The sequence below is a fragment of the Chanodichthys erythropterus genome, chromosome 3 (assembly GCF_024489055.1).
Source record: "Chanodichthys erythropterus isolate Z2021 chromosome 3, ASM2448905v1, whole genome shotgun sequence".
In the NCBI taxonomy this organism is placed as follows: Eukaryota; Metazoa; Chordata; class Actinopteri; order Cypriniformes; family Xenocyprididae; genus Chanodichthys; species Chanodichthys erythropterus.
In genome coordinates, this window is record NC_090223.1 from 3,756,100 (window position 1) to 3,782,052 (window position 25,953).

Genomic DNA, 25,953 nt, shown 5'->3' on the forward strand with positions numbered 1-25,953 from the left:
TGGTGGAGAATTGTTATGAGAACATTTAGATTATTTTCCTGACCGACAATCACTCACTAACCGATCATTTTAAGGGATAAAATAAAAATAATTGACTACAGGGGCACTTTCATGACTGTCAAAAGTGGCTACCAAACAAAATCTGTAAAATTAAAGTAAAATATCCTAATTTATAGTCTAATTTTCCTTAAAAGACTCAAAAACAAAATAACCATATTTCACAGATACCTCTTGGATTATTATTGTGAAGCATTTTTTATAAAATGTAAATCTTTTGTAATTAACCATTAACAGCACACATGCATGAGCTAATGTCACTACTGTATCACTGCATCAACAGCTACACAGTTACTGCCTTTAAATAAAAGATCAAGCAGCATAACATCAGTTTCACAGCTCAAGGGAGTGACAACACAGGACAAGAGACGCTATTTAAAAAAAAAAAAAACACAATACTTTTGCAACACAATGTGTTTTTTTCAGGTGTTTTTTTTTCTTTCCTTGCAGCCTGCAGCCTTTGCTCAAAGACAAAGCTGCCATGTTGTTTAATGTGTTGTTTTCTTCTTCATGCGAGAATGACGTCGATCATTACTTTCTGGAAGGGGTGGAGCTGTTTCATAATTAACCCAAAATTGAAAACATAGCTGAACATAAAAGGTCTCTAACGTTGTATTTTGCCAACAAACTAAAATCGAAACTGTGATATCGCTTTGTGCTTTTATAAAACAGCAAAATACAGTGATTAAGTATATATACAGTGTGTTTGTGCTGCGTGTTTTAAATAGAAGTGCGCACTTTGCTCACGCGATCAGCTGGTGATCACAATAAAAGCTCAAGGATTTATCTGGTGCAAGTGTAGAAAATAGTGCAAAAGTACTGTAATTTCCCTATACTGTTGTGTAAAGTAACTACTTATAAAAATGTATATAAATTGCAACAAGCCTATCAACTGTTGGCGGTGTAAACACAAGCCGGATCAGAAACTTTCAGAGGAAGACACGGGTAACAGCTATAATAACATATTCCTTCCTCTGGCAGCAAATCATGTCTAAATGACAATGAAGTAATTTGTCCATTGTGAAATTTGTCCCACACCCTTCTACTATGGCCTTTTTTCCTGAAAGTCATGTGATTTTCTGGAAAGAGTGAAGACCTTGGATTAACATAATAACATAATTTCTGACTGACTGACATGCATCTTGTGTAACAAGGGTACACTACTATTTAAGCCCCCACTGCAGTGGCAAAAGAGCACAGCAAAAGAACACACGATACATCTCTTAAATCCAGCAGAAAACTCAGTTTGCAGTTTGGAACAGATTTCAGGTTTGACTATTTTACATTTATTTTTTATTTCACTTTTATTAAAACTAATAGTTTTTGATTCATGTGACACTGTGGGGATATTAGTTCTATTGGAACATTTCCAGAACAGAGCCTAGAGAGACTTGATTAGTCAGAATTTTGTTTTATGTTTCACACAGGTTATAGGCAAACTAGGGATGCTCTAAAATGCTCAAAGAAAAGCACTTGGTTTAAAGCACTAAGAAAAAACTTTTACTGTGATGTAAGCTATTTCTTCAGACTGTTTAGATAGCATACATCTGCAATTGCAAACCGCAAAAGAAAAAAAAAATATTACAGCAGGGAATGAAAGCTGCATTTTGGTCATGACTCGTGCTCAAACTAAATCTTTTGATCAATTGATTGTTTTAAATTAATCAAACCAGTTCACAAAGAAGTGTGAATGATTCTTCTCACGAATCACAAAACTGATTCTAAATCTCAAGAGAAGCAAACGTGTAATAGATTTTCATTGGTGGATGTATAGAGAAAAGGCTAATCATGTAAGTTTTACTGGATAGGTTATCTAAGTTAACATTTCAGGTTTAAAATGTTAATTTTTCTTGTGTAATATTTATGATGAGCACTGCAATATGATATAACATACTGTAATACAACGATTTATTTAATGTATGCTTTTTCAAATATTAACTTTTATGCAATGTATAATATAGCAGTTTATTACTTTTACATTTTTAAACTTCAAAGTGCAGACAAACAAATTTACTGACTTTCCAAAAGAAAGAATCAATTCATCGATTCCCCTTTCATGGGAACATCGACACTGCATTGAATCGCATTGGGATCACCTCTGTGTGATTACGTCTTGAAGCACTTGTGAAATCGAACAAATAGTGTGACGGGACGTCAGAGTGGGTTACGTCACGGACCAGGAAACTATAAAGCACTCCTGAGAACAAAGAACGCCAGCTTCTGTGTCTTCAGCAGGGCTCTGTGTTATCGTGTGTCTTATTTGGTGTTGTCTGTCCATTACATATACAGTCTGAAAGTATCTCTTCATCCGAGGACAAGAGTATTATTTTCCCACACCCAAGCATATATATACAAGTTATTATATATATATATATATATATATATATATATATATATATATATACATATTTTATTTGATTTTTTTTGTTATGTGGCTGTGTAGTTTTTGTTTTAAAGACCCATAGGTGGCGTTGAGGTTTTGGATTGGTGGAGGCCGGATGACGTCACTGAGTTTCCGGCATAAATGGCGTCAATGGAGTCTCTCTCACTGGGCTGATCTCGCGGGTGTCTCTCTCTCTGCTTTTTTCCCTCGATGCGGTCCCTTTGAACATCCACCGTCCGCTCTCATGGGGCACTTAGTCTTTCTTTTGTTATAGTTTAGTTTGCATTCTTGATCTTTCTTTGTTTTAGTTCGATATGTTTTCTTTATATTAACAGTAACAGGTAGTGGATTTACTTAAAAAGGTCACTGTTTATTAATGTAGTAAGTATAGTGAAGGAAGCAGAGGCCCGGCAGACTCACTCCTTTTGCTTTATCGGAAGCTAGGTAAGAACTATTGGTGAGAATAGCCAGGTAGGCGTGTAACGAATGTAGCGGTTATTAATCAATTTATGGATGAAATATGAATATAATAATTCATAAGGTTATGAATAAATTATGATTCATATATCGACCCAACGGGGAATTAAACATATATTGTGAATCAATTACAACAAATTATAATCAATTACATATATGATTAGTTCTGGTTTAATAATTATTTAGAGAAACTGTTCGTTTGTCCAGCAAACTAAGTCCCTCACAGAATATTATAAACAGAGTTATTCTCTGGCCATGAAAATAACTTGCTATTATAGCATCAAAGCATAAAGCGATCGAAAAACGTTAAAGTGACTTGGTTTTCAGCTGAAAGAACAAACAGAACAATCGAGCGTGAATGACGTTTTAATATATGCAAACTACGGATACAGAGGTTATACGTCTAAATATATATACAAGAATATACACACCTATGTACAAGAGTGGAAGTAGAGAAGGAAAGAGAGAAGGCAAGTAGCAAACTCACAACCACAACCTGAGCGCGATGGCAGCGCGTGGTCACCGGAGATGTCCGGGAAAAACGTGCACGAGATGCTCGTGAGACAATCGGGAGAGAACACACAAGAAATTGTGCGTCTTTGCTTTTATGACAGATAAGCCGACACACCTCCTTGAGGTGGGGTAGCCAATAACATGGGTGCAAAGTTGGCGGGAAAGCTTTCCCTTTGTTTGGCCTCACGACTTAATCTGCATGATTTATGACTGTCAGATCAGATCTCCAAATGGAGTGCGTTCTTCACAGTATCATTAAACACATAGAAAAATGCATTTGTCAGCTGTGTGACATATCTCAGTGAATAGCTCGTGTCCGGAGCTTTACGGAGAGATCAAACTCGGTACATCAGAAATGCCTATAAAAGAAGTTATGGTTTACAGACAGAATTCTATCATTAAAATGCACACTAGCACAAATACACTCCTTTTGAAGTCACCAAAGTGAGGAAGTTGCAGTTTTCTGTTTACCCTCACAGGTCCACAAACCTGCCGAAAGTCACAGTCGTCCGGAGCCGAGTTAGTGATTAACAAACAAAGTTCATCAGGTTAAAAGCGTTCTGGAAACTCCAAAGTTTATTGACTCTGAACGGATCCATCCATACGTTACAGTCCCCCTTTCGGCCAACGAAGTTCCTGTGCGGACTTCGTTGGACGTTAACCAAGTTTGATGGCACATGGATCCGGATGGTCACGCAGCAGGTGGTTCCTACTGGTCCTTGAGGAAGGGCAGATAGGCACTTGTCCGTGGATTCTTGCATCCCTTTGGTCCCTTTGGATAGGATGAAGGCCAGGCCCAGGGCGAGTGCATACTTGATTGCCATGGAGAGGCAACGGATTGTGTTGGCAGCAGTCCAAGCTCGGGCTCTAGGTGAGCTGGTCAGGACAGGCAGTCGGGAGAGTGCTTGGAGGGCTGCATCGATGGGAGTACTGTCACTTAGCTGGGACCCCCCTTTGTCAATCCTCAGTTCCAGTCCTGGATCTAAGGTGTGATGGTGATTCCTGGAGGAGGATGGGATTTCCAGTTCTGACTGGTCCTCTTTGCTTGAGAGACAGTGCACTGCCAGATGGCTGCGATGAAGGATGGAACTCAGGGGTACCTGGATCCTCTTACTTGGATTGGGCAGGCTGACACGAGTGGCGGTGTTGTGCTGATTGTAGATTAGGATGGCAGCATGAGTGGGGGTGTGGATGAGCAGTCGATCACCCACAATCTCGGCTTGGGTTCTGATGACTGGGGTGCGAGGCTTGGCCTCGGCAGGGCAGCGTGTGTCGCTGGTCATGGGCTGCGGCCGGCCCATTCCTTCAGTGTGGCTTCTGAGGAAGAGCTGGTTTGGGCAGAAATACTGAAAGTCTTTGGTGAAACTACACCTGCGAAAGTGGGGAGCCGGGCACAGCTGTGGGTTGCTGTTGTGGTAGGCTACCGCAACTGAGGTGTGTTTCTTGGCATGGGTGTTACGTTGCCGCCACCTGACATTGACCGTGTCTTTGGGTCTGCCAGTAGCAAAGTCCAGCACAGTTTGTGTAGGATACTGAGGAATCCTATTAATAGCCACTCTGTCCATAGAGAAGCTAATTTCTCGCAGCAGGTCTGTCAACAGAGCTATAACCAGCTGATTTTGGGCAAAGTCATTCTGGAGGGCTGTAAACAGTTGCTTCCTTGAGTTCGCCGTTTGGATCAGCAGGAAACTGTGAGTGCGGAGAACCGCCACAATACCTTTCCGGGATTTGCAGGTGGTTTGCAGGGTTTGGCTCTGTGTTGCGAGTTGTTTTCTCAGTTGTAGGCAGAGCTTGTTGCGATGCTGATGAGGAGAGCAGGCTGTGATGAGACTCAAGTCTCCTGGTTGGTACAGGTGCAACGGCAGTGGCAGTGGCACCTGCCGTGCCATCAGTAGTTCCGTGGGGAACACCTGAGTTGACTCCTGTATGGTGTCTGTGATGGCCATGAGCATCAGAGGAGGTTTTACCGTCCCGTCTTTCTGGTCAACTGACCGTGGAAACGTGACTCCTCGGTTTTGCAGTGAAGCTCGGTGCTTTGCGTTTGCAGTCTGGACGTGACGGTAAACTTGACATCCTCTGGCGTGCTCTGCCACCTCTTGCTGCATGCTGGGCCAGTGCGCCACTTGTTTTAATGTCTCGTCCGTGGTTCTGGTACCATGGTGTTTGGCACATGGTGTGTCGTGGGTGTATATCAGTTCACCCCCCTTTTGGCCCTGTGGCAGTACAAGCTTTGGTGCTGTGAAGACATCAGGGACATATTTTAGAAAGTTCACTCCCACACGCAGCATGTGGTTGGTCTCATGTAGTCGTTTGTGGCCAGGGGCCGTCATGGGACCAGATGCCGTGAACGGGAGGTTGGAGGGGTATGAGTGGTGGTGCAAAACATTTCGCATGGAAGTGTTGGCAAGTTTGGTTGTCAGTGGCAGTGGCAGTAAGGCGGGAAATGTTGCAGGAACAGTCCGCTGGCTGTGGGTTGTTGTTGCCACACTAAGGGTGGGTGAATAGGGTGGGTGTGACCATAGCTTGTTATGCAGGGTGCCAGTCTTGGCAAGGGCATTAGTTTGGTTGTTCACGCCTTTGTCACGCCCTGGTTGCTTTAAGCGTCTTTTCACCTTTTCCCCGTAAGTGATCGTGTCGTGTGCTTGGGTGAGGTGATCACGTGTCTGGAACATGTGTTGATGTTTCACCGGCATGTTGTGTTCAGTTTTGAAACCAGTCTGTTTCCAGCTCGGAAGATGGCATGTGAAACCAAGTCTGGCATGGTGTGAGTCTGTGCACATGAGTTCTCTGATGTTATGGGCTGTGGAGACGTGGAGGGTTTTGAGGGTAGCTGCTGCTTCACCGTACTGACATGAGTGGGGACCCCACCTGCTGTTCTGTGGGTGGCAGGGTTGGTTGTTTAACCATCGTACCCCTGCACTTGCCTGTAGAATGCCCTCATGGATGTCGAATTGTCCATCGACGTAGGCCGTGGGCATTCTTTGGCATGCATTCTCTTTGAGGTACCTGTGACAGGTTGGTTGCTGTTGTTGGGGTACCTTTATCTTAAGTGTCAACGCTGGTGTGCTGTTATAGCAGTTTTGGCAGGCAGCTGAATCTCCGCTCTGTGCAGACTTGTGCTTTCTGGCACGACGTGGCAGTGGCACTTGCTGGTTTGACATCCTGAAGTCGATGGTGGGTTGCCACTTGTTGTCTGGTTTGACAATGGACCAGATGGGGACTGAATAGGTGCTGTTGCATGGGCAGATAACACCTTTTCCTTCTGTTGAATGACCAAACTCCTGCACTGGTTCATGTGGGGCGATGTGACCTTTGTACTGCCTGATGAAGGTGGGAGGAGCATTTGGGTGTGTTGCCCTATGCACTGTGTGAAGTTTAGTGAGACCACAGCATAAAGGGTCTTTGTCAAATGTCACTTTGAATTTGTTCAAGACGTTTCTCAGTCTTTGACAGTCTGCGTCATTCTTTAGGGCACTTGCATCTTTCTGGATCTGTTGGCCTTTAGGCTCAAACCTTGGGAATGGCTCCTCTGTCGTGGTGTTAGCTGTCAGGTTGGCTGTCAGAGGTGCAGCGCTTTCCTGAGTTTCACAGGCAGGCTGGTTAGCGACTGTGGGTACAGCAAGGTGTTGGTCCTCCATCAGCTCTGTTCTGTTCTGTGGGTACCAGTTTGATGGAAGTGATGGAGATGCTCTTGAAGGATGCTGTGAAACTTGTGTTGCTTAAGCTTCCTTCTGCGACCATGGTAGCTGGTATTAAGTTAATGACTGTTAACCTGAGTTTAAAGTCATAGGGGCCGTGGTCCACTATCCATTCTAGATGGTAGGCTTTGGGAATGCTGATGTCTGCGACCATGCATTCGCTGAGCCAGCTGTGAACTACGTAGGGTGACACTTCAGTTAGCGGTGTGGCTTTTAGAGCAAGTCCAAGTTCCACGCCTTCAGGTGAAAGTGTGAAGGAGCCCAGCATGTGGCTTAGGGTTTGACCACATTGCCTGTTGAGCCAAACAGCACCCCCTTTGGTGTAAGGTGGTACTACAATTTCCTGTATGCTGATCCAAACAGCACCCCCTTTGGTGTAAGGTGGTACTACAGGTTCCTGTATGTTGATCAGGATGCAGACCTGTTGGATAGTCTGGCCTGACAGGAAGTTGGCAGTGTTGACAGGAACAACAGGAAGCTGTACAGTCATCGGGGCCCACAACAACGCATTTGCACTGTCCGTATGAGCATTAGAGTGCATCAGGAGGTCTGGAAGGACCAGGAAGTGATGGGTTAAATGCCGGTTGTTCCATTTGAAGTTCAAAACGCAGATGTCCTTGACAGTCATCATGGTTGGCAGACGAAAGTCTAGTGGAAAGTGTGTTTGCTTGTTGACAAATGGGAGGTCCGGTGTTCCTTCACTGAGAGCACTTAACAGCGTGTGGCTGAAGGCTGAGTTGTCTGCCCAGAGTGTGAGAATAATGTCTGTTGTAGTTACATCATTCAGCTGTGAGTCTGTCGTGACCTTGGAGCAGAGAGAGTTACAGTCTATGGTGAGTTGAAGTACGCCGGGTGGCGACCTTGAACTGTGCTCTGAGCCGGGGTTCCCGCGGTTAGCTGGGAGATTTCCCGCGACCTCTGTGACCTGACCGTCTGGCTCAGGTGGTCTGGGTGACTGGGAAGGCAGAAGTTCACACGCTTGAGCCCAGACTTTCAGTGGTCTGGCGTTCAATAAGGGCTCAAAACAGTCTAGCAGGTCTTTGTGAGTGAACCAGGGAAACGTGTCCATTTGCGCTACGCCCACAGGAGGTACCAGGCTCACTCGACCAATGGTGTGGTGCATGGGAGCTGTGTGTTCAAGGTGGACCTCATTTGGACTGTGCGACTGCACATTCAGCTCACATCTTGGTGACTTGAGAGTCTGGCTTTGTCTTTCAGCTTCATTTCTCAGTCTTTCAAAAAGGTAAGGACAGGTTTCTGGGCAGTGGTCGGAGACTGTGTAACTGGTTTGATTTTCTACAGTCTTTTCAGGAGCAGTGTTCTGCTTGGAGTGAGCTTCGTCAAACAAGTTTTGCAGCTGCTGAGTAGACATACTGCGTGAGCAAGCCAAGGCTGCCAGGTGATCACTCACCGCAGGGTGCAGCTCTCGGAGAAGCAGAGTGTTGAAGATGAAATCTTCCTCCATCGCTGGCTGACCACATGCTCTGAAGTAGGCCATTTGCAGTCGGCTGTAGCAAGTGTATGGGTTTTTCAGTCTGCCCCGTTTTAGGTCCATGGCAGCAGGGAGCCCTTGATCTGATGCAGGGTCAGAAAGCTTTTGGATCAGAGCCTGTCGCAGGTGCTGGCAGTTGGATGTGACAGCTGCTGGCGAAGGTTCTTGGCCGCTGGACATTTTGGGCAGTGGACTTTTAACCCCATTTGGAATTAGGGCTTCTTGACTGGTTAGGGGAAACTCGGTGATGTGTGTTTTCCCTCCCATGCCACTTTTCAGTACTCTTGACACTAACCAGTGTCAAGTTCATTCACATAGTCTCTTTGTTGTTTCGGAGCCATAACTCCTTTCTGGGCCTGTTTGAGATGATTTTCACAGGTCAGGGCTTTAGTGTGTCTGTCTTTCAGCTTAGTCTCTGCTTTGGCTAGGGGAGCTTCGCTGTGTTGGAGTTTTCCAGTCAGTTCTCTACGCTCCACCTCCAGGTGGAGCTCTGCAAGGGCTTTTTGAAGTCTTTGCAGCTCCTCCTGCAGCTCGGGTTTGGATTCGTCCACTGTCCAACGCTGATCCTGGGTCTTGACGAGTCGCTGATCGTGGTGACGATGAATCTGGGCCTGATTCCTCCGGGCATCCTCCGCCTGGAGCTTGAGGTTGTGGGCGATGGCTCGGATGACTCTCGCCCATTCTTTGTAGCTCGGCGTTGGATCGTGGGCCATTAGTCGATTCAGGTTGCCGTCCAGCTGCTCGTTGCTTTGGTGCTGGGGATCCACAGCGTCGTTGGGCAGGATCGTGCTGGTCAGGGAGCCCAACCCGTTCTTGAGTCCGTCCCCATGGGTGCTGGGGCTGGCTGTTCTGAACACGTTAGCTTGCTGTTGGCGAGAGAAAGACAGCACAAACAGAACCAATGCAAGCACGCGCAGGGCTAACGACTTATAATAATGCATGATTATATAATTCTTTGGTTTGGTTCCAGTTAACTGGTGCAGACAGTTAGTGGAATGTAGGCTAGACACTTAATTGTCGATAGCCAAAAGGACCACGCGGGTCAATCTGTGTGGGTGAGTGCCGGATTTGAATAAAGATTTCGACAGGCGGTAGCCCTGAGAGTCCTTTGATGACTCTCGCTGCTCGGTCGTCAATCTATTACTCAGTTTTCCGTGATGGCTCTCACAGGCTCTGCTTTTACATGAACTGAAAGAAACAAACACAGTAGAGAAGCAAAACAGAACAGGGTGGATGCAATTAAATGAGAAATAGAGCAGTAACAAATAGAAAGGAATAAAAATAGAATAGCAATAAACTAAAACAGAAGGGCTAGAGGGGAGAAGTGAAACTTAAACTTCCTATTCCAGCTGGGTTTATGACGGTGTCAGGCGAGTGCACTGTTGCGTCATAAAACCTAGAGGGATGGTATGGATCGAGAGCATAAGGGTTGGCCCGCACCTGAATAATTGAAGAATATGTAATATTCTGTGGCTTTCAATTAGGTGAAGTGACTGTATGTCACTAATTTAGGCCTGGGTGAATCGTGGGTGCTCAGATAAGAACTCAATGGCAGGCCACCTTTCCTCGACGTTCAAACACTCTACTGCGGTGTCCGTGGCCACCTGTCCCCTTTGTACCACGGTGCAACCTCTCAAACAGGGAACATCAGCACAATTGTGCACTTCGGTAAGGTAGTTGCGCCAACGGCCCGAGTGACCGGTCAAAATTGAGTTTTCCCTAAACTCAGAGTCTGTCCCCTTTACGGGCAGAAGCCTGAGCAGGGAAATTAAACAAAATTGCCGTTTGTTGTCAATCTGGCTCGTTGCCTCCCTGTACCTGATACACAACTCGCTGATGTCCTTGCGTGTTGCCCGTGATACGAGGTCAGAATGTCCCCGATTCACACACAGTTAGTGCAAGAACCGCCAGGCCAGGCAGCTCCACTCACTGGAACTCACTGGGGCGACTGTCAACTCACCACCAGGCGGTGAAGGGCCTTATCTGCAGATACACAAGTGGTCACACAAACACAGCTTAATTGTAAATTTAAATCTCAGTTTAAATCTTGTTTAAACCAAATTTAAATAATCAAGTGTGTATGATAAAAGAGTAGGGGTCTAAAATGAACTAGCTAGAAGCAGAACAAAGGTAAAAATAAAATAAAACAAAAACAAATCAGATGCACTTGATTCAAATTTGAATTAAACTCTGTTCAATTAAATTTAAATGAGTGCATAGAATAACAGAATGGGAGAAAGAAAGGAGAAAGCCTTCCCTATTTGCAGATTCCCTAAAGAGAATTGCTTGTTGATGAGCAAAATGCCAACTGATTGACACTACTTAATTTTAAAATTCAATTAAATGTTATTTAATTAAATTCAAAGTAAGTGTATGAAATAAGGGAGGCTTGGGGGTGTGTGAATGTTATTGCCAGCCAATAACAAACAGGACCCAGAACTAAGAGTGAATAAAATAAAACATTAAGTAATAAAAGGGAATGAATTTCCAAAGTAAAACTAAAGAAATAACTTGAGAGAAAGAGAGAGAAAAGACAAAAAGGGAATAGATGAAATAAAACAAAGTAGAATAAAAATAAAATAAATAAACTAAAATAAAATAAAATAGAGTAGATCTGTGAATACAGGAAAAAAATGCAAGGGAAAAGAGAATTGACTTATCTGGCAGTGTCCACCAGGGGGCGCACTCTCAGAAAGTGAATTCTCTTGTTGGAAGGGAAACTTAATTTAAATTAAAAATTTAAACGTGTTTAAATTAAATTTAAATCAGTAAAACCCATTCCAACAACGATTGGAAAGCATAACCACCAAAAGCAAATTACTTTTACAACTCCCCGCAGTATAGAGAAGCAAAAGATAATTTGGAGATAATTTCAGTTCAAAGTATGGAGCGACTTTAACTCAGACAACCACGCGGTGGCGTCCATGAGTCCACACAACCAATAAGTAGGGAGGGGTGCCACACCTGAGCAGACTGCCCTCTGGCGTCGGGTCAGAGTTACTGCATCCCCTTTCTTTAATTCGTGATATAAAAACCAACGCGCTTGTGGGGTTCTGGCCCTTACGCTGTTTTAACTGCACGATCACGATAACACTATAGAGTCTCGCGGATTCTTTGGTGCCAATTCACTGGACACTAAACATGCACTCCTTATCGCGAGTACACAACTTTGGGAATCAGTCCCAAAGTTTTGTGCAGACTTAGTGCACACGAACATGTAACGCTTGCGGGATTCCTTCGCCGCGGGTTACAAATCAACATTGGATCAGGATGCTGATATAGCTCCAAACTCTCACACATCAATCGTTAAAGCAGATGAACTGCTCTCCGATTAGATTTGTAAGGGGGATCACGTGGTTTGGTTAGCTAGGCCGAACGACGTAACCCAGGAGCGCCAACTATTGTGAATTATTTGGATGACACAATTAATTCAGATTTAATAGTGGCAGATAATAATAAGGCCTTAAAAGAGATTTAGTGGGAATCTCGCCACTAAACTCGTTTCAAAACGCGTTGAATACGATTCAATTCGTTAATTCAAGCGGAAATTAATATTCAAAACTGTAACTTACTGCAAAGATTGTCGTCCTTCGCAGATACGAGCTTGAAATATTAATGGACTGCAGTGTATTTCACGTTCAACAATTTACTACCGTGTTTTTAGACACAAAGCAGATTTGTTAACGTATCTTCAAAGTGAGGGACGGCGTGTCAGCTCACTGAAATGGCGCGCGTTACACATTAAATCACACAAATTATTCTACATTGCTCTTCTACCAAAAACCAAGTTTAAAACGTTGCTCGCGAAATCTCCACCAAAAATAATATGTAACGAATGTTGCGGTTATTAATCAATTTATGGATGAAATATGAATATAATAATTCATAAGGTTATGAATAAATTATGATTCATATATCGACCCAACGGGGAATTAAACATATATTGTGAATCAATTACAACGAATTATAATCAATTACATATATGATTAGTTCTGGTTTAATAATTATTTAGAGAAACTGTTCGTTTGTCCAGCAAACTAAGTCCCTCACAGAATATTATAAACAGAGTTATTCTCTGGCCATGAAAATAACTTATAGCATCAAAGCATAAAGCGATCGAAAAACGTTAAAGTGACTTGGTTCCCTTTCAGTCGGTCACGTTCGACGTACGTCAGTAGTGACCGACGAATTGGGATATCGCTAGAGAGCCCTATCAGCTTCGAGTGAACTAAAACAAGCCAATGGAATTGGCGTGCGATATTTGCATAATGCGCACCGCCTCCGACAGGTGTATATAAATAGGAAGCAGATGCAATCGCACTCTGTCTTTCGCTTCGGAGCCAACAGTTGGTGTCCAGCTTCAGACTTCACAAGAGTGAAACTAAACAGCCTTGGAGATTCAGCGTCTGTTTGTGTTGGCGTTAAAGCACAACAGCGAGGTCGCGAGCTTCCCGGGGAGCCTGAGCTTAAGCTCTCAACTGCTGTTTTAACAGCAACTGAATTCCCATATAAAACGCAGTTGTCTGTTGCGATTTGGGCCGGTTCCTCCCGGTGTGTTCGGGGAGTGGTGTACCTGAACACATCGCGTCACTCCCTGTGTGCTTCAGCACGAGAGAGCTGACTCTTCCCCTTCTAAAAGAGCTTCACAGACAGACACTGCGTCTTTTTCAAGACGTCATTCTGTCCGTGCGTTTCTGGAGGCGGTCGTTTCCTATCCTCAATGACGGCCACAATCACTTTCTCTCATGTCTGCTTAGCGTGCTGAGACTGTGTTTGTGGGTGGTTCATATTCTCTTATGAGAATATGCCCACGTCGGCGCGTTGTTTGTCTCGCCTTTCTCGTAAGGGCTTGAGCGTTCAGCGCACCGTGTGCCGTCGAGCTGCCGGCTGACAGCGCGCGTTGCCATGGCAACCCTGCGCGTCGTCTGGCGCTCTAGATGCACGGTCGAGACTCGAGCGCCTTTAATGAGGTGGAGTCCCCTCACTTATTCCCCGATCTAGTTTATTTTTCTGAATAAGAATAATACTACTTTGGTTAATAAGCCTGGGTGACCAGAGGATCACAGTGGGGCTATACCCGCCGAGCCATTCTCCATGGGCCCCCCACTCCTCTAGTGCATCGCAAACATGTTGTGACTATGTCCGTGGGTGGTTCATGTTTAGTAAAACATGGCCACGTCGGCGCCCAGTGCGCCGTGTGTCGTCCAGTTGGACGGCCACGTTCACTGTCCAACATGGCTGGTAGCTTCTGCTTGGATTGCTGGTCCTTCTCATGAGGGACCTAGCGCCTTAGTCGGAGCTCCAGCAGAGGATCAGATGTCGACTGCTACATTGGAGAGAGTATTGTTGGGCTCTGAAAATGAAGATGATGCTGAGCATCCCACAGTCGTGATGTGCTCATGCTGAATCAGATTCAGACTTGACAACCATGCTTTCCCAGGCCCCTGGGGGCGTTGTGTGACGCGCACTCGCCTTGCCCCGCCCCCTGTGCCCGGACGTGCATGGAAAAACTTGGCAGTTTTGTGGCCTCTTTGGTGTTAAATATGGAGCGCCAAGGGGGCCATAATCTGCATTACAAGTTTTCTCTCTCACTACCCTTTAGGGGGGTAGTTCTGAGTCAGGGTTGAGCTACGCATGATGCAGGTCATAGCGCAGGCCTCTGGCCAGACAATGTCCACCATGGTGGTCCGGAAACACCCCTGGCTAGTCTTGCTGGGATGTGTCATCGTCAAGTACACTTTCTCGATGTGCTCATCTCACAAGCTGGCCTAAAACCCAGCCCGCTCTCCCCACAGCCAACCCAGTTGGTTAACAGGAGGCGGTCCTGGGGATATGGTGACCTGCAGCTGAAGGAAACAGTTCTTTCCCCGGAGGAGGGCCGGGTGGAGAATTCTGGTCTGTTCCGCCGCTGGTTCTCCGGAGTCCAGCGGTACCCACGAATAGAACTGTTGTCTGATCCTCCAGGTCCCAAGAGGGTGTGGCTGGTAGTGTGCAAGGCCCCGCCTTGCCACTCTCAGCCCTCTCTCACTTCACCAGCAGGTTCCAGTGTGGTGGTTCAGGCCGCACCCCATGTGCCGTCTCCCATTCACACTGCTACCTCGCAGAGTCTGATCACACTCCGGGCCGCTCCCATGCCGTCCGAGTCGGGTCCCCGTACTCTGCTTGCGGCTGTCAGCGTGCGAGGCCCTTCCTTGTCACGCGCAGCCCCCCCTCACATCGCCAGCAGGTGGCAGTGTGATGGTGCAGGCCGCGCCCCGTGCGCTGTCTCCCATACGCACTGCTGCCTCGCAGAGTCTGACCACACTCCGGGCCGCTCCCATGCCGTCCGAGTCGGGTCCCCGTACTCTGCCTCGCTGCCCCACCCCCGGTGCGTCTGTGGTGCCTTTGGTCCCGCTGGCTCAGTGTCTGGAAGCGTGGATAGCGCTCCCCAGCCTGTCCAGCTGGCTCATTCGTACCATCAGACTCGGCTATGCGATTCAGTTCGCCCGGCGTCCCCCGGTTTTCAGGGGTGTCCACTACACTCAGGTGTCACTGGACAACGCACCTGTTCTCCGGGCGGAGATTGCTGTCCTCCTGGCGAAGGATGCAATCGAGCCGGTCCCTCCAGCCGATATGAAGTTGGGGTTTTACAGCCCCCTACTTCATTGTACCACAAAGGGCGGTGGGCTATGGCCAATCCTGGATCTGTGCGTCTTGAACCGGTACCTTCACAAGTTGCCGTTCAAGATGCGCAGAAGCGCATTTTCGAATGCGTCTGTCCCCGGGATTGGTTTGCAGCGATCGACCTGAAGGACGCGTACTTTCATGTCTCGATTCTGCCTCGCCACAGACCCTTCCTACGGTTTGCGTTCGAGGGTCGGGCATATCAGTACAAAGTCCTACCCTTCGGGCTGGCCCTGTCACCCCGCGTCTTTACGAAGATTGCGGAGGCGGCCATTGTTCCCCTCAAGGAACAAGGCGTTCGTATTCTCAGCTACCTCGACAACTGGTTGATCCTGGCCAGCTCGCGAGCGCAGTTGTGCGAACACAGGGATATGGTTTTAGCTCACCTCAGCCGGTTGGGGCTTCGGGTCAACTGGGACAAGAGCAAACTCTCCCCCGGGCAGAGGATCTCTTATCTCAGTCTCGAGCTAGACTCGGTCGCCCATCGGTGTTGACCTGCCTGAGTACGCTCAGTCGCAGGACAGCGGCTCCACTGAAACTATTTCAGAGGCTCCTGGGGCATATGGCATCTGCAGCCGCGGTAACGCTGCTCGGATTGCTCCATATGCGACCGCTTCAACACTGGCTTCGCGGCCGGGTCCCGAGATGGGCGTGGCAGCGCGGTACGCTCCGTGTTCCCGTGACACCGAGCTGCCGACACACTCTCATCCGGTGGTCGGACCCCTTGTTCCTGCGGGCCGGAGTGCCCCTGGAACAGGTGTCCAGGCACGCTGTGGTCTCCACAGATGCCTCCGCCACCGGATGGGGGGCCACGTACAACGGGCATGCAGTGTCGGGTCTATGGACGGGGCCTCAACTGCATTGGCATATCAATTGCCTGGAGTTGCGCAGTACGTCTTGCACTGGGCCGCTTCAAGGAGCTGCTGTCAGACAAGCACATACTGGTCCGCTCGGACAGCACTGCGGCCGTTGCGTACATCAACCATCAAGGTGTTCTACGCTCCCGTCGCATGTCGCAACTCGCCTGCCATCTCTTGTTGTGGAGTCAGAAGCATCTGAGGTCCCTTCGGGCCACTCATGTCCCAGGTGTGCTCAACCGTACAGCCGACGAGCTGTCACGGCAGCCTCCACTTGCGGGCGAGTGGCGGCTCCACCCCTAGGTGGTTCAGCTGATTTGGCAGCATTTCGGCGAGGCCCAGGTAGACCTGTTTGCCTCCCCAGAAACTGCCCACTGCCAGTGGTTTTATTCCCTGACCGGCGGCACGCTCGGCACGGATGCCCTGGCACACAGCTGGCCCCCGGGTCTGCGCAAATATGCGTTTCCCCCAGTGAGCCTTCTCGCACAACTCTTGTGCAAGGTCAGGGAGGACGAGGAGCAGGTTCTGTTAGTGGCTCCGTACTGGCCCACTCAGACCTGGTTCTCGGACCTCATCCTCCTCGCGACAGCCCCTCCCTGGCCGATTCCTCTGAGGAAGGACCTCCTGACTCAGAGACGGGGCACCCTGTGGCACCCGCGTCCCGATCTGTGGAACCTCCACGTGTGGTCCCTGGACGGGATGCGGAGGTTCTGAGTGATCTCCCGCAAGCGGTCGTAGACACCATCACTTCCGCTAGAGCTCCTTCCACTAGGAGCCTCTAAGCGCTGAAGTGGAACCTGCTCGTCGAATGGTGCGCCTCTCGCTGAGAGGACCCCCGATTATGTTCGGTCGGATCCGTGCTTTCCTTCCTGCAAGAAGGGTTGGAGCGAAGGCTGTCTCCCTCCACCCTGAAGGTGTATGTTGCCGCTATCGCTGCACATCACCACGCAGTTGAGGGTAAGTCCCTGGGGAAACACGATCTGATCGTCAGGTTCCTGAGGGGGGCGAGGAGACTGAATCCTCCTCGCCCTTCCTCCGTACCCTCTTGGGATCTGACCCTGGTTCTCACAGCTCTCCGGGGTCATCCCTTTGAGCCTTTGCAATCAGTTGACCTGAAACTAATGTCTCTCAAAACGGTTCTTCTGGTTGCATTGGCTTCCCTGAAGAGGGTAGGGGATCTGCAGGCATTTTCGGTCGATGAAGCGTGCCTAGAATTCGGGCCCGGTGATTCTCACGTCATCCTGAGACCCCGGCCTGGATACGTGCCCAAGGTTCCTACCACTCCCTTCAGAGATCAGGTAGTGAACCTGCAAGCGCTGCCCTCGGAGGAGGCAGACCCAGCCCTAGCTTTGCTCTGTCCCGTCCGCGCTCTGCGTGTGTACGTGGACAGAACGCGAAGCTTCAGGACCTCAGATCAGCTCTTCGTCTGTTATGGAGGCCAGCAGAAGGGGAAGGCTGTCTCCAAGCAGAGGATGGCCCACTGGATAGTGGATGCCATCGCCTTGGCGTACGAATCCCAGGGCGTGCCTTGCCCCCTCGGGTTGAGAGCCCACTCCACCAGAGGGGTGGCCTCCTCCTGGGCGCTGGCTCATGGCGCCTCGCTGACAGATATCTGTAGAGCTGCGGGCTGGGCGACACCTAACACGTTCGCTAGGTTTTATAGCCTACGTGTAGAGCCGGTATCCTCACGTGTACTCGCATCCACTAGTCGGTAGACGTGTTGTACCCGCTCTAAGTGTCGGCTTGCAATGCCATTCCCGCCCCCTGGCCGGATACGTGCATACTTTCACTCCAGTCGTGTTCCCCGCTTGGCGAACCCTGTCGAGTTCCTCCGCCTCCCCCTTCGGCTCGGACATTGCGGAGTGTCTGATGCCAGGCCTACATCCGTCGCTGACGCTGTCTGTTGGCTGGGGCCCATATGCCGTGACCCCTCTACGTGAGCGGTCCCATATGTGTATTTTCCACGGTTTAAAACTCCCTACGGGCCGAGTCCGTGTCTTTCCCTTAGCAGAGCCAGCTCTGCTGTCACCTGTCAGATGAGTCTCCCCCTACCAGGTGGAGCCATCCCAGGGACTCCATATGCGTACTGCCCCCCGGGCCAGTCCATATGTGTATTCTCCACGTAAACTCCTCCCCCATTGGGTAGGTAGTGGCCTCCGCAGCGTCCCCTACGGGTTCGCTTTCCCAGTGTAGTCTAGTTTACTTAGTGGGTATGTCGGAACAGCAGTAGACTCTCTTGGTGTAAGCTCGCCCCCTTCACCGTCCAGCCGGTGCTATGGGCGGCTGAGCTTGCGCTGGGCACTGGAAGGGGTTTCGTAACTGTGGCGCTTTAGTTGGGATCCCAATTCGTCGGTCACTACTGACGTACGTCGAACGTGACCGACTGAAAGGGAACGTCTCGGTTACGTATGTAACCCTCGTTCCCTGAAGGAGGGAACGGAGACGTACGTCCCGTCGCCACAGTTTCTGTACCCTCGCTGTTGTGCGGACACCAGTTGTCTCCTCAGCGAAAAACAGAGTGCGATTGCATCTGCTTCCTATTTATATACACCTGTCGGAGGCGGTGCGCATTATGCAAATATCGCACGCCAATTCCATTGGCTTGTTTTAGTTCACTCGAAGCTGATAGGGCTCTCTAGCGATATCCCAATTCGTCGGTCACTACTGACGTACGTCTCCGTTCCCTCCTTCAGGGAACGAGGGTTACATACGTAACCGAGACGTTTTCAGCTGAAAGAACAAACAGAACAATCGAGCGTGAATAACGTTTTAATATATGCAAACTACGGATACAGAGGTTATACGTCTAAATATATATACAAGAATATACACACCTATGTACAAGAGTGGAAGTAGAGAAGGAAAGAGAGAAGGCAAGTAGCAAACTCACAACCACAACCTGAGCGCGATGGCAGCGCGTGGTCACCGGAGATGTCCGGGAAAAACGTGCACGAGATGCTCGTGAGACAATCGGGAGAGAACACACAAGAAATTGTGCGTCTTTGCTTTTATGACAGATAAGCCGACACACCTCCTTGAGGTGGGGTAGCCAATAACATGGGTGCAAAGTTGGCGGGAAAGCTTTTCCTGTGCTTGGCCTCACGACTTAATCTGCATGATTTATGACTGTCAGATCAGATCTCCAAATGGAGTGCGTTCTTCACAGTATCATTAAACACATAGAAAAATGCATTTGTCAGCTGTGTGACATATCTCAGTGAATAGCTCGTGTCCGGAGCTTTACGGAGAGACCAAACTCGGTACATCAGAAATGCCTATAAAAGAAGTTATGGTTTACAGACAGAATTCTATCATTAAAATGCACACTAGCACAAATACACTCATTTAAACACTAGGAAACATGCATACGCTTCAAAATACAGGATGGGTATATGTTGGCATAATTGTATCTTACATATACAGTCAAAAATGTATGTTTGTGTGTTTCTGTATGCGTCTGTGTGTGTGTTTTGTGTGTGTGCCCGTGTGTGTGGGGTGTTGGAATGTGGATCTGGTCAGTCTCTGGGGGGGGGGTGCTCCTTTTGAAGTCACCAAAGTGAGGAAGTTGCAGTTTTCTGTTTACCCTCACAGGTCCACAAACCTGCCGAAAGTCACAGTCGTCCGGAGCCGAGTTAGTGATTAACAAACAAAGTTCATCAGGTTAAAAGCGTTCTGGAAACTCCAAAGTTTATTGACTCTGAACGGATCCATCCATACGTTACAGGCGTTCTTTGTTTCCTTTGGCTGTTTTCCCTACCTGTTTGCTGTTAATTCATTTCTTAAGTTTTTGTATGTAACTTGATGTACGAATTGTTTTATTCTTTTTTTTTTTCTTTTTTTTTTTTGTATTATGATTAAATGAGGGCGATTTATTGTCCTGAACATTAATTACCGGCGTCTGTGGCTCTTGCATGTGTGCGGTCCATGTCCTTATTGGAGTTACTTTATTGAACGAGCTGGTAACTTGGACATGGGCCGTAACAATATTTAAGACACTATTAAGACACTCGAGGGAGCTGTCTGTATACATTGCGAAAAACTCTATATTGTGCCGGTATATATTGTAACTCTAAACTCTATATTGTAACTCTAAACTCTATATTGTAACTCTTAACTCTGCCACGACCTCGACATCTCGGTGTGGAGGTCGGAAAAGAACGGCAATCACAAAAGGTTGTGACCGTGCGGGCAAAAAGTGCTCATCTAATTTACTCTTTTGACGTGCTTCAGCTCTTTCTGGTGGCCACTCGATATTCAACTTTGCCACTGCCCTGGTCACAATCTCCAGCAGCTCCTCATATGCTGGAGAAAAGGATGGCGAGTCCTCATCTCCAGCCTCGACGCTCACCACATCCACCTCCTCAGAGCTGGATAGATGAAGCGCCGGTGTCTCTCTCCGAGGTAAAGAAACCGCAGCGTGTGCTTCCGCCATCAGAGGAGAGATACTGGATCTGACAGGTGAGGGCAGAGATAAGGCTCGGCCCGTCTCTAACCCCTCTGTCAGATCCATCTGTGAACCCCAGGAATGAAGCTCTGCCTTGGCAGCAGCGGGACCCGATCCCTGGGGAACACTGGCCGCGGCACCTTCCTTATCTTTTTTATCAAAGAGCACCTGGCAAGAACGCAGTGTTCTTAATGAATGTTTACAATTTTTATTATTACAACATAATAATTACAAAACTGCCTACCGAGGCTTGATTTATAGTGTTTTAAGACTCTGAAGTTTTAAAAACATACCACAGAAGTCTTATGAACAAATTGTAAGTCATTTTAAAATGCTTATAATTTAGGCCAGACTTATGAAGAAAGTGTAAAACTCTCGCAGTTGAAAAAGCTTACGATACGTCCTACAGCTTCCCCTTTTCACAAGTTTTTTTTTTTTGCTTCGCTTCATAAGGCCTTTATTAACCCTGCGGAGCCGTGTGGAGTACGTTTATGATGGAGACTCTTTCTTCAGCTCAAACTCGTTGATCCCGTTCACTGCCACTATAAAGCTCGGATGCGTCAGGATATTTATTAATATAAGTCCAATTGTGTTCATCAGAAAGAAGAAAGTCATATACACCTAGGATGGCTTGAGGGGGAGTAAAGCTTGGGATAATTTTCATTTTATAGGGAACTAATCCTTTAAGTAAAAGTGACACCGAATGAGATGATCTTTACTGACTTATAAGAGCCAAAACATCTCAAGAGAAGAAGAGCAAAGTGTCCAGTTTCAAAGATACCTTACATTTGCATGGAAAAATAAAGCATATTTGCATAATTTAAATCATAAAATATAATTATATACAAGAATAAAATGTATAAAAATAAAATTACATTATTAGAAATTTAAATTATTTGGAGAGGAACTTCATCTTTGAGTCGATCTGAATCTCACACTGAACTTTGACAGCTGGATGATGTTTGTCTGTCGTGTCTCTCGCTGCAGCTGATCAGGACAGGACTTTCATACATTCTTTCCTTTTGCCATAATGAACTCACTAGCAAATCTTTTATCTTTTTTATCAAATAAATGACAGAGAGACTTTGATTTGAACAAAACATACATATGCATCTTTCTGTTTAATACTTGAACAAATTCATTTTAAAATGACAATTAAAATAAAATTTATTGACATAGGACATAGCGTTGTCTAAGCGGTTCAACTACATACTTATTTAACTATATAACGTATTTAACTACTAGTTATTCCTTACATCAGTTACAGTTTTTCTGTAAGTCAACCATCTACTAAAAACTAGTAATTTAGTTTATAAATATGAATATAATTTTAAATATGAATATTTTTCTCACAAAAACCCACAGATTCGCTTCAGAAGAGCTTGGAAGAGCCAGGATGTATTTTAATATAACTCTGATTGTGTTCGTCTGAAAGAAGGTCTTGAGGGTGAGTAAATCATGGGACAATGTTCATTTTTGGGTGAACTTTCTCTTTAATGTGTAGTGAAGCGACCTTGAACTGAAAGGCACTTAATAATGATAATAAACCTTAACATTACCCGTGAAGGTGTCCAGGGTGTGTACTGTAAATACTGACAGAATAAAGTAATCTTCAAAAAGATGAGATGGTGGCAGGGGCAGAGAAGACTTGATGAACGTGGCAGTACCTGCTTTTACATCTCTCTATCCTGACAGCTGAAGAAACAGCAGTCTGAACCAGTCCAGAACATAAGTATGAAGTTTATCACAGCTTTCAGTGTTGTTGGAGTTACACTTCTCAGCATAGCAGGTAAGATCTTACACAAATCTGTTAAATTAGCTACAGTGGGGATTGAAAGTTTGGGCACCCCAGGTAAAAATTTGTATTAATGTGCATAAAGAAGCCAAGAAAAGATGGAAAAATCTCCAAAAGGCATCAAATTACAGATTAGACATTCTTATAGTATGTCAAAAAAAGTTATATTTTATTTCCATCATTTACACTTTCAAAATAACAGAAAACAAAAAAAAGGGCGTCTGCAAAAGTTTGGGCACCCTGCAGAGTTTATAGCATGCACCGCCCCCTTTGGAAAGCTGAGACATGACAGTGTCATGGATTGTTCTCAGTCATCGTCTGGAAAGACCAGGTGATGTTAATCTCAAAGGTTTTAAATGCCCAGACTCATCTGACCTTGCCCCAACAATCAGCACCATGTGTTCTTCTAAGCAGTTGTCTAGAAAACTGAAAATAGTTGACGATCACAAAGCAGGAGAAGGCTATAAGAAGATAGCAAAGCATTTGCAGATGCCAATATCCTCTGTTCGGAATGTAATTAAGAAATGGCAGTCATCAGGAACAGTGGAAGTTAAAGCAAGATCTGGAAGACCAAGAAAAATAATATAGCTGCAAGCAGCGACCCAAGCCCGGTGGCACCGCCACCCCGGTGGCTTCAGGGCAACTGTGCACAGTGGGCAATAGGTATTTAAAATGGTTAAACATCAAAGGACTATGTCAAATTCACACCACATTTAGTGCACTACAAGGTGGCGCTATAGAGCCCCTCCTCCCTGCCTCAACTCAACTCAACTTTATTTATAAAGCACTTTCAACACCACAAGTGGAACCAAAGTGCTGTACAGAAAGTATAAAAGAGAAACATAAAAAACAAAAAACAGACATATGACATAAACACTTACAAAGCATTGTCAAAAGCTAAAGAAAACAAATAAGTTTTAAGCACACTCTGAAAAACACCCAATGAAGGACAAGTTTTTAGAGACATTCCAAAGCCTAGGAGCTGCAACAGAAAACGCACGATCACCTTTACATTTTAGACACGTACGTGGAACCACAAGAAGCAGCTGATCATTTGAGCACAGAGATCTGCTGGATTGACAGCGGCTGATTAAATCAGTAACATACTCAGGGGCTAGACCATGCAGAGACTTAAAAACGTACAACAGTGCTTTGTATTGAATTCTGTATCGTGTGGGTAACCAATGTAGTTTAATTAAAACTGGAGTAATGTGTTCTCTCTTCTTAGTACCCGTTAAAAGTCTAGCAGCTGAGTTCTGAACGAGCTGCAAACGGGAGAGAGAAGCCTGACTCACACCCAAATACAATACATTACAATAATCCAAACGTGAAGACACAAAGGCATGAACAACCTTCTCCATATCATTAAAGGTAAGAATAGATTTCAATTTAGATATTGATCTAAGATGGAAGAAACTATTCTTAACAACAGCATTGATTTGCTGCTCAAATTTGAGCTCAGAGTCAAAAATGACACCAAGGTTCCTCACGCTAGACAGTTTTTTCCCAGGAAACAACCCCAGGCAGTCATCATCCACACACCCCTTATTTCCAAATAAAATGATCTCAGTCTTATCCTCATTTAATAGAGTGCCCCAGGGATGACGCGTTTTTGTAGGCAAAACCCGGAAGCGAGTTAGCATTTTAGGACTTCCGGTTCCAATGCCGTAAAGTCTATGGGTTTTTTGAATGGGTTTTTTTCTAAATCACCTGAAATAAGGTCTGTGGTTAACAAAGCCTCTAAATACTTTCACGTTTTGATCTATGACATAAAACACACCAGTTATAACCCACTTGTGATTTTTTAAACTTTTACTGTGTCTTAAAATCGGCGGTTGCTAACAAATTGCTAAAAGGGACTACTTCCTTTGGCGGGGACTTTAGACGTCATCATTAAAAACGGGACATTTGGACAGCATTTCTCATGAAAAAGTGGATAAGTATTCATACACAGCACAGATCATAATCAGAGAGCATGTTTTTAAATAACGTTGTTTTCTAAATAAAGTTTGAGGACGCTTGGTGGTGACGACGTTGATCCGCGACCATGGTGTGCTGTAGTCCGTTTATAGCCTACTGTTAGCCTTTTATATCTGACGACTTTATTTAGGCTTCAAAATCTATAAATGTTATGTTAACTTGTAAAGATTATCATGATAGACAAAACGTGTAAGTGTCATAATCCTTTGTTAAACACAGAGCTTATTTTCTGCGATTTTCCAAAAGTCTATGGGAAAAATGAATAGGCTTTCAGTCGAGGGAACCCACGCGCCGCTAATTTCCGGGTTGGCCTACAAAAACGCGTCATCCCTGGGGCACTCTATTGGAGAAAGTTATTTGCAAGCCAGCACTTAACTTCTGCCAAACATGCATGAAGAGACTGAATGGCACTTTTATGCCCATGTTTCAGTGGTACATACATTTGAGAATCATCTGCATAAAGATGATACTGAATCCCAAATTTCTCAAAAATAGAACCTAGAGGGAGCATATAAAGGGAAAATAAAATTGGTCCCAGTATTGAGCCCTGTGGAACCCCACACACAAGGGGGGCAATGGAAGAAAAATAATCCCCTAAGCTGACTGAAAGAGTCCTATTCTTTAAATAGGAAGAGAACCATTTCAGGGCTAAGCCCTGAATACCAACCTGATCCCTAAGATGATCAATGAGAATGTTAGGATCAACTGTATCAAATGCCGCTGTAAGATCTAACAACAGCAAGACAACACAGTTTCCAGAATCAACACCTCGTAGGATATCATTAGACACCCTCAAAAGAGCTGATTCTGTACTGACCAACTCTAAAACCTGACTGGAATCTATCGCAGATGTTATTCCTAATTAAAAAGTCATTAAGCTGTGCGTGCACAATTTTTTCTAATATTTTTGAAATAAAAGGCAATTTTGAAATCGGACGAAAACTACTCATGTCAAAGGGATCTAAGCTGGTTTTTTTTAAAAGGGGCTGAATAACCGCGTGCTTAAAACTAACCGGAACATCACCAGATGACAAACTAATATTTATAATAGACAGAATACTTGGGCCAATTGAATCAAGTACCTGCTTAAACAGAGAAGAAGGAAGCACATCATCAGGAGACCTGGTGGGCTTCATATTAGCAGTTATATCCTTAAGCTGCTGCAAAGAAACTGGAGAGGCATAAAACTAAGAAATTAGAGGCATAAAACTGGTCAAATGGTTCTGAGGGGCAACAGAAACAATAAAATCATTACCAACAGATGAAATTAGAGATCTAATTCCATCAACCTTACCAATAAAAAAGTTTAAAAACTCTTCACACATGTCAGCAGAAGGAGTGAGTGCAGGAGTAGCAGTAGGATGAAGAACAGCATTTACAGTAGAGAAAAGTACTCTAGAATTATTACAGTTTCTGGAGATGATGACAGAGAAATAATTTGATCTAGCCAATTTAACAGCTCTTTGATACTCATTCAAACGGTTCTTCAACATCTCATAAGAGACTTGTAATTTATCTTTAACCCATTTGCGTTCAGCCCTCCTACACTCCTGCCTAAGAGCACGGGTATTACTGTTCAACCAGGGCTGCGATT

At 45.9% G+C, this 25,953-nt stretch overlaps 1 long non-coding RNA gene across 2 annotated transcripts; it reads left to right on the forward strand.

The window, feature by feature from the left end:
* The first annotated feature begins 1,256 nt into the window (after nucleotides 1–1,256).
* Nucleotides 1,257–25,069, forward strand: LOC137016959 (uncharacterized). 2 transcript variants are annotated; one of them, XR_010894521.1, is made up of 4 exons: nucleotides 1,257–1,326; nucleotides 21,950–22,031; nucleotides 22,280–22,373; nucleotides 23,608–25,069. It is a non-coding gene; the product is annotated as an uncharacterized lncRNA (long non-coding RNA). The 2 variants fall into 2 exon arrangements; XR_010894520.1 differs by having other exon boundaries at nucleotides 22,280–25,069.
* Nucleotides 25,070–25,953: the final 884 nt, after the last annotated feature.